General features: G+C 46.0%; 1 protein-coding gene across 20 annotated transcripts in view; it reads left to right on the forward strand.

The window, feature by feature from the left end:
* FAM156A (family with sequence similarity 156 member A) overlaps positions 1-14,019 on the forward strand; it is a 47,137-nt gene that overhangs the window by 18,799 nt on the left and 14,319 nt on the right. For 2 of the 20 annotated variants that reach the window (XR_008418265.1, XM_053891599.1), the window contains one exon: positions 12,889-13,130. The exons of 17 other annotated variants lie outside the window; for them this stretch is intronic. The gene's annotated coding sequence lies outside the window, so the exon portion shown is untranslated. Of the gene's footprint in view, positions 1-5,274; positions 13,131-14,019 lie in introns of those variants that run through there. One more of the 20 variants, XM_053891604.1, reaches the window with a different exon arrangement.

A 14,019-nucleotide genomic window follows, 5' to 3' on the forward strand; every position in this document is an offset into this window, starting at 1 on the left:
TGGTGTCTTGTGCTGTCCTTCTGTAAGCACCCGTTAGGTCATGGCTGTTGATAGTGTTGCTCCACTGCTCCATATAGTTTCTGATTGTGTTGTCCACTTGTACTGTCAGTTGTGGATGGGGGAATGTTGAAGGCTTCAGCTAACTGATTTCTCTGTTTTTCCTTTTAGTTTTATCAGTTTTTAGCTCTTGCATCAGTTTTTACTAATGCATGCACATTCATGATTTTTGGATCTTCTCGATGACTGGACCTCTTTTATTAAGTAACATCTGTCTTTTCCCCTTGTGATAATCCTCATTCTGAAGTATATTCTCTGTAATATTAATTTAGCCCTTCCAGCTTTTCCTGTGATTCACGTTTGCTGAGTGTATGTGTCTTAGTGTGTTGGGGATGCAGGAACAAAATACCACAGACTGGGAGGCTTATAAACAAACTTGGTATCTCACAGTTTTGGAGGCTGGAAGTCCAAGATCAGGGTGCCGGCATAGTTGGGTTCTAGTGAGGACCCTCTTCAAAGTCACAGATTTGTGGTTGTGTCCTCACATAGTGGAAGGACAAAGGATCTCTGGAACCTCTTTCATAAGGGCCCTAATCCTGTTCATGAGGGCTCTGCCCGAGGGCCTCATCACCTTCCAAAGGCCACACCTCCTAGGTTAGGAGGTATGGGGGTTAGGATTTAACATAGGAATTTTGGAGGAGACATCTTCAAACCATAGCATTATCGATAAATTTTCCTTTCAGTTACTTTTAACTCAATTTACGTATTCATATTTAAAGTGAGATTCCTTTTGACAGTACATAGTTGGGTCTTTCTATTTTTACCTAAAGTGACAAATGAGGTCTTTTAATTGATGTGTAGGCAGTGTACAATCAGTGTGTTAACAGTTTACGTTTAAGTCTTCCATCTGGCTGTATATTTTATCCTATGGATATTTTATTCACATTTTCCTTTCCTATTCCCTCTATAATTTTGGATCAGTTGAACATTTGGTGTTATTCCATTTTATCTCCACAATTGGCTTACTAGTTATATATCTTTAAACATTTTTTCGAAACGGTTGCTCTAGGGTTCTAATATATATTGTTGCTTTTCACACTGTGCCTTCAAATGATATTATACCACTTCCTGTACACTGTCAGAATCGTAGGACTATGTACCTCCATGTCCTTTCTCCCAGCCTTAGTGCTATTGCTTTCTTGCATTTTATTTCTACCAAGGTCGTAAACCCCACAACACATTGTTACTATTATTTAGATGGTTCTCTTTTACTGAGATTAAATATAAGGAAAAAATTCATATACGCCCGCAACTTTACCACATCCAGCACTATTCAGTTCTTTGTATAGATCCAGATTTTCTTTGGATTTCATTTGCCTTCTTCCTGAGGAACTTCCTTTAACGTGTTGTGTAGGGAAGATCTTCTGGCAATGAATTTTCTCAGCTTTTTTATTTCTTTGAAAGTTTTTGTTTCACCTTCATTTTCAAGAAACATTTGCATTAATCAGAAAATTCTGGCTTGCATGGATTCTGATCAGTCGTCTGCCCATTCTGTCCTGTTTGTTCCCTTGTATGTAATGTGTCTCTTCTTTTCCTTTTCTGTCACAGGATGTCAGTGTTGGTGTTTGAATCAGTCTTTCCATTAGTTGATTGGGCTTGAGTCCTGTGTTGCTATAATCACTTTAAATATAAAATAGACTTGGGAACCTGGGTGGCTCAGTCAGTTGAGCGTCTGACTTCTGCTCAGGTCATGATCTCCTGGTTCGTGAGTTTGAGTCCTGCATTGGGCTCCCTGCTGTCAGCACAGAACCCACTTCAGATCCTTTGTACCCTTCTCTCTCTGCCACTCCCCTGCTTGTGCTCGCTCTCGCGCGCGCTCTCTCTCTCTCTCTCTCTCTCCCTCAAAAATTAAATAAACATTTAAAAATAAATAAAAATAAATATAAAATAGACTTCAGGTTCCGGGTGCAAGATAGATCAGTATACAAAAATCAATTGTATTTCTGTACATTAGCAGTGAATAATCCAAATAAGTAAGTAAGAAAACAACTTCAGTTACGATAGAGTAAGAAGAATAACATATTTAGGAATTAATTTAACCAAGCAGGTGTGAGAGTTACACACTGAAAATTACAAAACACAGTTGAAAGAGATTAAAGCAAATTTTAAAAAATGGAAAGACTGTGTGTGTTCATCGATTGGGAGACTTGATATTGTTAAGATGGCAACATTCCCCAAATTGATCCAAGCATTCAGTGTAATCCTTATTGATATTCTAACTGCAGCTTTTTAGAAATTGAGAGACTGCTCCTGAAATTTATGTGGAAATTTCATGGACCCAGAATTAATTTAAACAATCTTGCAGAAGACGGCCAAAAGTGGAAGACTCGTGCATTCCCATTTCAAACATTATTTCAAAACTCCAGTAATGAATACGACGTGGTACTGATTTAAGGATACACCCAGAGATAAACAGAATGGCATTGAGAGTCTGGAAATAACCCGTCTGTCTATGGTGAGTTAAGTGTTGACAACAGTGCCAAGACAATTAAATGGGGAAGGAGCAGTCGTTTTAGTAAATGGTGCTGGGACAACTGGATAGTCAACATTTAAAAGAATCAATTTGAATCCAAACCTCGTACCACAGATAAAAATTAAGTCAAAATGGATCCAAGTCCATATGTAAGAACTAACACTATAAAACTTCTTCTGTAAGAGCGTGTAGGAGTAAATCTTTGTGACATTGGGTTAGGTGATGGATTCTTAGCTAGGACATCAAAAGCACAGATAATAAATGAAAAGTTAGGTAAAAATGGCTTCATCAAAATGAGAAAAAGTTTTTGCTTTAAAGGACACCATAAGAAAGTGAAAAAAACAAAAGAATGGGAAAAAGTATTTGTATATCTGATAAGGGCCCAGTAGTCAGAATGTAAAAAGAACTCTTGCAAGCTAAGAGTAAAAAGACAACCCAATTAATAATGGGATAAGGGAGGCACCTGGGGGCTCAGTCAGTGAAGTGACCGACTCTTGATTCTGGCTTAGGTCATGATCTCACGGTTCATGAGAGTAAGCCCCAAATCAGTCTCTGGGCCAACAGCATGGAGCCTGCTTGGGATTCTCTTTCTCGACCCCTCCCCGTTTGAGCATGTGCGTGTGTGCTCTCTCTCTCTCGCTCTCGCTCTCGCTCTCTCGCTCTCTCGCTCTCTCTCTCTGTCTGTCTCTCTCAATTAAAAAAATGGGCTAAGCATTTGAATAGACATTTCTATTAAAAAAGATCTGCAGATGCCAAATAAGCACATGAAAAGATGCTCAAAAATATTAGTCGTTAGGAAAACAAAAATTGAAAGCACTATGAATTATAACTTTCCACCCTCTAATATGGATATAATTTAAAAAGTGAAAATAACAAGTGTTGGGGAAGGTGTGGAATAATTGAAATCCTCATACATTGCTGGTGAGAATTCAAAATGGCACAGCTGCTGTGGAAAACAGTTTGGCAGCTCCTCAAAAAGTTAAACAGAGCTGCTGTATGACACAGTTATGCCATCATAGGTATATATATCCAAGACAAATAAAGAATAAGCCCCCACAAAAACTTGTGTACGAGTGTTCCTAACAGCATTAATCACAACAGAGTGCCAACAACCCAGTGCCAACCAAATAATGAATATATCACCTGTGGTGATGTATCCATATAGTAGAATATTATCCAGCCATAAGAAGAATGGAGTAGTGATACTTGCTGCAACACGGACGAAAACTGAACACGTTATGCTAAGTGAAAGAAGCCAGACTCAAAGGCCACATAATGTAGGATCCTATTTAGTGGATATGTCCAGAATGGACAAATCTGTAGAGACATAAAGCTGCTAGTAAATGTCCAGGGCTCCTGGGAGGGGGGATTGGGCAGGGACTGCTAATGGCGTAGGGTTTCTTCTGGAATTAGATGTTGGTGATGGTTGGCACAACCATATGTACATAGTAAAAGCCAACAAAAAAGGGTGAATTTTATGGAATGTGACTTACAGCTTAACAAAATGAAAAAAAATTGTAAAGGAAAGCATTTGCTTTTGAATATGATTTTGGCCATTTTAGAAGTACAGTTGCCTACCCCAAAAGATGTAATACGCTATCCAGGTCTTGCCTTCACCAGTTTGATCATCAGAGGTGACCACTGTAGTCTGATAGGTGTTTCCGTCTTGTCCCCGTTATCAGTATTTACAAATTGCACCTGCACATACATATACACTTACAGACACTGGTTGAGTTAGGATTACCACTGATCTGCTACTCCCCATTTGAAAATAATAATAATAATAATAATAAAATAAAAATCTCTGGTCAGTACAAATTTGCTCCTCTTATTCTGTTTCAAGGCCAGTGGGTGCTCCATTGTAGGATAGGAACACTTCATCTTTCATTTACCCTCCCAAAGGTCATTGACTACCAATGGCCATTTAGAGCCCACCCCCACTCCCCGAAATTTGCTATTCTCATTGTACACATACTTCTGTGGCTGTGTAAATATTTCTTTAAGACAAGTTAATAGCAATGGAAATTGCTGGATCAAGGAAACCTTTTGCTAAGGAAACATCTCTGAAGTACCTTCTTGTGTGCCTGATACCACTGTATGTGCTGGGGAGACATTAGAGAAGACCCACATATGTTCCTCTTTTCATGAAGCTGAAATTCTACTGAGGGTAGGGACACAGTAGAATCAAATTTTGATAGACGCCGTCAGAGAGCCCTGCAAAGTTCTTTTGCCAAGTCACACTACCCTCGGTGTGACTGGAGTAACAAATGCCCCTTTGCTGGCACCCTAAGCACCCCATTCATGACGTGGGAGATGTAGACAGGAGGCTGGACACTTTATCTCAGGCTCTCTGCAAGATCTTGGCGTATGCAAGTGGAATGATCCCTGTGGGGAGTTTAAGAGTAGTGAGACTATGATGGAAGGATGCAGCGCCCATTAGTTTTATTCCTGGGGAGGAGTGGAGCTGGAGGTGATGTGACCCCATCTGGGCAAATTACCAGGGTGTGGGGTGGCAGGAAAGGGTGAAAGGTTGCTAGAGGAGCAGCAGGTTGTACTTTCCTGTAATAGGATGTACCACTGAAGTCCCAGATGAAGCAGTCTCCTCTGGGAGGTACAGCTGGAGTGAGGGAGTCTTGTGTTCCCAAAGAAACCATTGCGGGCAGGGTGCAGGGGAGCTCACCACCATGCAAGGACCTCCACCTCTCCGGAGGTCACCATCATCCCACTTCTGGCCCCAGCCCGTCAGCTGTACAGATTCTAACCAAGTAGGGACCAGGGAACATGGAAGAGGAGCACATGAATGGTTTCCTCATGGGTGAGCAGAGCAGAGATTAAGGACCACACTAGACTGGTTAGTCTAGATGGGATTGCCTGCCAGGATCTTCCAAGGAAAAGAATCCCATTGGCTGGAGGTGGGGTGTCCTTCTCAGAGAGTTTATGGGTGCACAGGTGGGGCTTTGAAGAGTGGAGGTGGAAGTGGAGGGTTTGGAATCATGCCGTGGAACCTCAGGCTGCTCACCAGCAAAAGAAGCTGAAGATGCTACCCAGGTCAGTGGGATCACTGGCTTCTCTTAGTCTGTCCTTTAGTCAGTCTTCCTGCAACTTTTTTTTTAACAGTGCTTCCAGGATCCCACTATAGTGAAATGAGCCCAATAACAAATCACTAAATCTTTCTCCAGTGTCCTGTTATGTGTCCACCAGACTATAAGTCTTGGATGGGCAGAGATATTTCAAAGAGGGGCTCATGACCTACTCCAAGCCAGTTTCTTGAGGGAAACAAGGTGCCCTACTCAACCCAGAGAAGTGAACACTTAGAGGATAGGATTTTAAGCATGAGACAGGAGAGATGTTTGAGTGAGGGCAGGCAAGTAAGAGATAGGTGGGTTCTCATGTCCATGAACTTCTCCCCAGTCGTTCCTTAAGCCCTGACTGTATTCACACCTGTGCCTGAAAGGCTGCAGATGCAAGACTGTGTTCCTGGGGGAGGGAAATTCACAATGGCATGAGAGATGGGCCAGTGTGTGTGTCCCCTGAGGAGGACAAGGTGCACGCACCAGGCAGGCCCAAGTCAGCCTCGCCGTGGATTCTGCCACGTGAGCAAATAGGCCTGCTCTGGTGTTGGCTTCATGGTGGGAGATCGGGGGGGGGGGGGGCGGGGAACGTATGCGCCTCACAGTTTGCACAAAGCCCCACAGGAACTGTGGACACCCTCATGCCACCTTCCCCTTTAAAGCAGAATTAGGCATTGAGAGAAGGGGACAGGTTTCCTTTGGGTTCCTTTGGGTGGATGGGGAGATGATAAGGTAGAGAAGCGGGTGGAACAGGGGCACCCTCAGTGGTCAGGTAAGTGGTCTGTGGCAGGTCATCCTGGCACGGCAATGTGAACCCCTTCACCATCTCCTTCCCCCACTGGTGTTCACTGGCTTGCAACAGACCTGCTGACTGAAGGTGTCCTTGTGTTTGGGGCTCACATGGACACTGGGAAAATTGGGTGGCTGCAGTGCCTCCAAGGGTTAGGAGCTGAGAAGGCTGAAGAGAGCAGTGTGTTCAGGGTGAATGGGATGAGGGCCAGGCCTTCCACAAGACTGAGAGGGCGTGGATCTACCCTGAGCAGCGTGGGACTGTCCTGTTCTGCCTTCCCCACAGGTTCCGATCCCCACGATGGGGCAATGGCTCCTCAGCAGGAGGGCTCTGGGGCCTTAAGGACAGTGGGAGTCTCCTGAAGATGGCATGAACCCTTCCAACCTAGAAGGTCTCCCCATTTTGATGGGTGGAGGGCTCTACTGTCTGTCAGACATGTGAGCGGGGGCTTCCCTCCTAGTTGTGGCCTGGGACCAGTGCAGCTGAGTCATTGTCCAGAAACAGCCAATGATGGCAAAACCTGGGGTCATTTATCCCTGGGAAAAGAGGTTCCTCACGTGCCTGGATGGGTGCACTGGGATGGGGGCTAATACTGTGGAGACAGCGGTTTCCAAGAAAGGCTGTCTGTAATTCTGTATTTCAGTCTCTCTGTGCTATTCACTCATGGGGCTGGGTGAGACCTCATTGTGTCTCTAATTGACATGTGTCCTGTATGGAGTGACTTTTTGTGTTCAAAAACAAGATGTCGTTTTACGAGCCATTTTGGGGTCCAGGATTTGAGATGTATGAGCTGTGAGAGGGTCTGTGTCCAGTATGGGAGATCACTGAGCTGTGGAGGGTTGTGTGTCCAAGTGAGAGTTGTCTGGGCTGTTAGGGGTCTCTCCTGGTGAGTGAGGTATGTGATCTGTTTTAGGTGCAGCGTGCAGAATGTAAGTTGTCTGGGGCTGTTCCCATTATGTATTTCAGGAATTAGGGTTTGAGCTCTCCTGAGGGTCTCTGTTGAGGTTGGCATATTTGAGCTCCTGGGGGCCCATATTCTAGGTTGTGAGATTGCAAAGGTTATTTGTCATGGGACAGGAGGTATCTGAGCAAGCTTGTGTTCACGGTACAGGTGTTTTGTGCTGTTTGTGTGTCTACATGCAAGGTTGTCAGCTCTGTGATTGTATGGCATCTGTGTGCAAGGTGTAAGGTCTGTGAGCTATTAAGTTTCTATGTTGCAGGTTGTCAGGTTGCTAAAATGCATGTGGATCTGTATTATAGAATTTATCGCCTCTGAGCTGTTTTGTGTCTCTCCTCATATCTCGAGTTCCATAGGAGTTTGAATTCTGTGGGTGGTTTGATATTGTATGTCCAATGCATTGAGGTCTCCTAGCTGCCTTCTCTTGGGTCTGTATCTCATCCACTCCAGCTTCGAACAACCTGGCTTCCTAGTCTAGGCCATTGAGTCAATGTGGTTGGCTTCCCTCAGTGTGTCAATGGGATATTTTGGGTTTTGAGAGCCATAGTGGGAGGCCCATGAAGTATCTGGGAGTCTGTGTCTAGGGTATGATGCTTCAGAGATCTGGGTCCCAGGGTGAGGAAACTCGCCTCTGTCTTCAGTGCTTTCTTCCAGGGATTGACACTTCTGAGCCACATGAGTGTTTATACCCTGATTAGAGAGCCTTTGTCACACACTGAAGTTCATACTTGAGGTATTTGTGGCCTCTTCCTGATGTTTCAGTCTGACAACTGTCCAGAAAGACAGAGCTTGATCTGAGTTGACTGACTGAACTCGTCTGTTCCAGCTCCTAACAGCCTGTCTTCCTTGTCTAGACCATTGACTCTGTGTGGTTAGCTTCCCTGAGACCCTTCCCTAGGGTTGGGTTCTCCCAATCTCGAGCTTTAGCTTACCTATTTCATACAATCTCAAGTACAGTTTTAAATGTAGTCCATATTCAACTAAAAACAGTAGAACCAGTGCTTCCCTAAAAAAAACTATTCACAAAACATTTTGCTGAATCCCAGGAGGTTCCAGGTAAGACACTCCAATAGGAAGTTGTTCACAATCTGCTCCTTCCAATATGGAATTTTAAAAAATCTTTTCTCTCTGTTACTGGTACCTTGAGAGGCTCGGGCAAGACAGGCCATTCACTTTTAGGTTTTTGACAAAACACCCTAACACTCACACGCGTGTGCACGTAGACACACACACACACACACACACACACACACACACACACACACGACCCACCCAATACACACATTAGTAGTCAATATAAGGAAATTGTATTGGAAATTTAAATGGAATTCTGTGATTAATTATAAAGCCAAGTTTCTCATCACACTTATATGTCTGCTGCCCAGGATTGGCTGTTTTTCAGCAAACTGGACAACCAAACATGCCTTCTTTTTGTAAATATTATATATTGGAGCTTGTAATCTGATTACAACACTCTAAATAATTGTATACCAGTGTAGGAATGACAGAGCCTATTTTTTGTATGTCACCTCCTAGACAGAATTCCTCAGATGGTTTAATACAGGAGGTGATGCCAAGGAAACAGACTGTTTCTGAACCCGTGGAACACGGACTGGAGCCCAGTTATGGCCTGGGGGCGGGGGGGGGGGGTGTCTAGCAATGCCCATGGGAAGTGTCAAACTCGTCTCCACTAAATATGGCATCCTCAATTAGAGAAAGAGAAATATGCCACACACAGGTTGTCAAACCTCAGTTCTGACACTGCAGAGGCAGGCTTCTGAGAAAAACAGCTGTTCTTTCAGAGAGCACTGCTCTTGTGTGGCGCAGAAAGAACGGTGGTCCTGTGACACGAATGCACGCCCGGCTTGTTCTAGGGAGATTCTCCCTCTTTTATTCTTAGGTTCCCGCTTTTGCTCTCATGCATGTTCTTTCCCGGGATCCTGTTCCTTCCATCCCTGCGCCAGCGCACCCCCTCCTATCCTCAGCCCCAGGTCTGAACCCCCACCTCCCCAGAAGAGAAGGGCTAAGACCACCGAGAGGGGAAGTCCTCCCGACTTCCTAGAGAGACCAGCCACAGGAGGAGGGGCTGCGGGACTACGTGTGACATCACAGACATGGGACACTATGGAGAAGCCGGGTGCTCCTTAACCTTCCTCGGGCTGCACGGGGCAGGGAGGGACAACGGGGTGCCCCGGGGCGAAGTGGCTTCCTCTCCGTGGGCCGTGGCGTGGGTACTTGGAATCCGGGACTTGTAACCACGCAGGGAGTAGAGAAGGTTGAACCCACCCCAGAGTGACTGTGGCGCACCTGAGTGACTGCACAGGATACATGTTTCCCGAGGTGGTAGGGAGAGTTTCCAGGCGCTGCGAGTGACGAGTGACGTTGGGTTACTTCCTTTGTAGGGCGCACGTGTGGCAGGAAGTACCACTTTCAGATCTTTGTGTTCTTACCGGTCGTTTTTGCATGCGTGCATACTAGGAAAGAAAAACCAAACTAGTACAGCACCTCACTATTCAGGCTGTTGCAATGCTGAGAGCAGCCCAGATCTGAACATCACACGGTCTGCGCAGGGTGGTTTTGCCTCTTTTCCCCTAAGGATTGAGTAGACCCATTATAGTGGGGGAGATTTAAGGTAGGATGTTTCTGCATTCAGGATTAGTCTCCACGAACAAGAAATGTTTCTCTCTGTGTCTAGCTAGTTTCAGGAGGGCTGACTTCTGATCTCAGTTACATCAGGGAGCTGGAGGGATTGTGTGTCTGCCCCAGTCAGCAAAAGGAGAAAGGTCTGTGTTTGGCCTTGTCGCATGTAAACCCAGGAGCCACCCGACAGACATATGGTAGGGCGTGACAAAGCGTGAGGAGCAAGCCTTTTCTAGGTTAAAGGGGGAAGAGTGGTCTTTTGTGATAAGCCATTTCTGAAACACGAAAGCCTGTCGAGATTTCTTGACTGTGGCTCTCTTCAGGGCTCGAGTGAAGTTCAACATTGTCTGCAGGGTAAAAATGAGCATGGCATGTTTCGTGCCTGTCCAAGCAGATAGCTAGATAAGCAGAGATTCTCTTTTTAACCCTGGAAGTAATCTACACTTGAAGAGCACTTTATAGTTTTAAAAGGTAGTATTTTCTTGATCTAAAAGAAGGAGGCAACCATGAGTCATTATCCTAGAATAGGATCATCATCCTCATCTTACAAATGAGGAAACTGACCACAGGGAGGTGAAGTAACCTGCCCAAAGTCACACAAGGAGTAAGTGATGGGGCCCTGATTCAAATCTTGGTACATATGGCTTCACCACCTGCCTGCAATACAGGCACACACTGTTGGTTTCCAGATCTACACATCCGGCTCTCTCCTGTCCCCTAACTTCACACCTGAGACAACTGACAGGCTCACAGACAGATTGCACTCAACAGGTGCTAGGCACTCTCTGGGACTCTGTAAAGATGACTTTACAGAGAAGAGAACTGTTGGAGAAAGTAGGTCCCAAAGGCTCACCCGCCGCCCTCTGAGGGAGTGAGGCTACAAGAAGAAGACTGGAGGGTCTGAAGGGGGGCTGTGTCTTTGAGGGACAAACTGACAGGCTAACTATCACACGTGATAAACACATTTCTTTTGATTGTTTGTTTTAATGTTTATTTATTTTTGAGAGACAGAGCACTAGCAGGGGAAGGGCAGAGAGTCGGGGAGACACGGAATCCCAAGCAGGCTCCAGGCTCTGAGCTGTCAGCACAGAGTCCAACGTGGGCCCCGAACCCACAAGCCACAAGATCATCACCTGAGCCGAAGTCAGACGCTTAACCTTAACTGACCCACCCAGGTGCCCCTAAACACATTTCTTTGAATTAATTGTTTTTCTTTTAGCACTGCCAAAACACACTGCATGTTGAAAATACACACGGCAGATAAGTAAAGCCAACCAATACATGGATAAGCAGAGAGACTCCCGTTTTGCCTAGGGACCGCCTAACTTGAAAACAGCATTCTGCTGTACAAGTAGAGAACATTATCCTGGACTAAATGAATCAGAAATTAGCTGTGTTTTCTAATTATTAGCATCATTCTCCTATTACAGAGGATGCATCTTAGGCACAGAGAGGCTAGGTCAGCTCCCCCAGGTCACTGAGGTACTAAGTGGTTGAGCCCCACAGGCAACGATACACAACATGTCCAAAAGTGAACGCACCTGCACCCACCCCCACTCCCCATGCATCGGCATCTCCTCCAGTGTTGCCTAACCCAGTGAAAAGCAGCCTTCTACCCAGCTGCTTCGGCCAGCGACTCTTAGAGCCGTCCTTCCTTGCTGCCTCTCTCACCACCCCCTCAAACACCAAGTCCGTCCAGTCCAACCTCCTACGTCCTTCAAAATAAGATCTTGACACTTACTTCCATCACTACAGTTAGTTTCCTAGGCCACATGACCCTCCTCTCTGCTTGATAACTGCCACCAATATTAACCCTTGGCCACAAATTTCTTCATCCCGCTACCTGAGGGACCATTCTTAAATCCTAATCTGGTCTTGTGTACCCTGCTCAAAACTCTGCAGGGTCTTCCTGCTGTTCTTGGGATAACGTCCAGCCTCCTGGACCAGGCACAGCAGGCCTTGCCTACCCTCAAATGCCTCATCTTCAGCAGATGGCCTCCTCCACCCCCACTTCATATTCCAGCCAACTTAAACCTCTTTCTGTTCAGTAGATGGCCACTGGGCTCGGGCACTCTCTCTCCTCCCTGCGTCTCCTGTCCCCAGCCTTCATTTGCCTGATTCCTACTGATGTTCAAGCAAGCTATCAGGTTAAGTAGAGAGCGATTTCCATTTAACCCTAGGAATCCCTGGATGAAACGGCACTGTTAATAAAACTTTTTACTGAAAAGTGATGGAGATTTCATTATAAATTCTCCCAAATAGATGTTTTACCCTGGTTCACAGTGAGTTAATTGGAGATCCAATCTGACAGCACAGTTGTTCTGGAAAAGGCTTCCTTGCTAGGAATAGGATGACACACAGCAAAGATCTCATCTCCTTTCATATGGATCCTTTGATGCACTTGGACACGGAGTTTGGAATGTGTCACAAACTTTCCCAATGTGAAGGGGCCCTGCCTTCCAGTGAGGAGGGATAAGCAGAAACGTGGAAAGAATATGTCACTTTATGGCACCTTTGACCCAAGAAATTAAATGCCTTCCACTACTTCCCTTGGACTTTGTTTTGATAATGTTTCACTCTGAGTTGCAGCCTGAGTTTCTGTTGGGACAAGAGAAAGTGTACTAACTAATCTTCCCTTTACAAGGGGTTTGGTCTGTTAGTCCCTGTGGCCATCAAGGAGGCAAAGATCAGCTGCTGCTCACTATTGGAGCCCTCTAAGGGATCCTGACAGTGCCTTCATAGAACTCCTTAGGGGTCCCTACCAGGTGCCAGAAACCCCTGGAGGAAAGTTTGTCAGTTCCTGTGGGGTCCAGGGGGCAGCAGCACCCCCTGCTGGTTCTGTCTTGTCATAGACTCAACTGTGAGCATTAACCTCATTCACTATAACTCCTCTGCCTAGGCATGAAATGAAGTGTGTCCCTTGGACAAGAGAAAAGATGGAACCACCGGTCCAGCCACCACCACAACCCCCAAACCCGAACCTCAGCCAGAGGCGTGGACTAGAGTCCCAAGGTCCTGGCATACTTGCTCCATGCTGACATGTCCCTCACACAGGGCACCGTGTGACTGTCTCTTCTGCAGCCTGGCTGTTGAGGAGCTCAGCTGTGCTGGTATATACAGTTTTATTACCCAAACACTCAGGTAAGTGTCAAAGCCCACTGTCTGTAGACAAGGAAACAAACGGAAAGGTTTAGGTCGCTGGTGCAGGAAAGGGTGGATCTGGGCATCACACCTCCGTTTCGCCTGACTCCAAAGCCCGACTTTGCACTCACAGTGATATTCCTGGATTGTGTTTCAGCTGCTGAAATGCATATATTGTTCCAGTATTGTATAGTCATCATGGTCCCAACACCTGTCCACCTTGAAATGGAGGTACTCAGCAACCTTGGAGGGTTCTAAGATTTTGTGCCTGTCCTCCGATGAGCTGCCCTGAAGCCAACAGACCTGGAGTCCCTTGGCATGGAAGGCTTGCCTCAGAACCAACAGCCAAGCAGGACTTCAATGTCCAGGGCTCCCCCCATGGAGCGGTACTTTGCCATGTTAGAGAGCCTTTGCAAGCAACCCCACCACCCAAATTAGGTCTCTACCTGTCTCACTGGTGACCAGGTGTTACAAATTGAGAGGCAAGCAGAGGAAGTGCTTTTAGTAGCTGCATCACAGCCGTAGCACTGACCAGACCCCACTGGTGATTTGAAGCCCAGTAGCCCAAGGACTGCAGTCCGACTCTAACTAGGTGTCTCTCTGTTCTTCGGCGTGCGTGTCTGTACACTGTGGGTGAGCAAAGTGCCTGTGTCATCAGCCTCCCCAGCCTTGAGAGGTGTGTCCTGACCAAACACACACACATACACTTAAGTAGGGGTAAGAGGCCCTCCTCTGTGTCCCTAAGGTACTGTGATTTCAATTCTGCCACTGCTCTTCTCACACAATGTGCAGTGGTCATCTGCTTGCAGACTACACCCTGTGTGATCCCTGTGTCCCCACTGAGTCCAGTGAACTGACACATGAATTCAGGTGGTGCTTAGAACATGTT

This window comes from Panthera pardus, unplaced genomic scaffold (genome assembly GCF_024362965.1).
Source record: "Panthera pardus isolate Hobbes unplaced genomic scaffold, ASM2436296v1 HiC_scaffold_27, whole genome shotgun sequence".
Classification (NCBI taxonomy): Eukaryota; Metazoa; Chordata; class Mammalia; order Carnivora; family Felidae; genus Panthera; species Panthera pardus.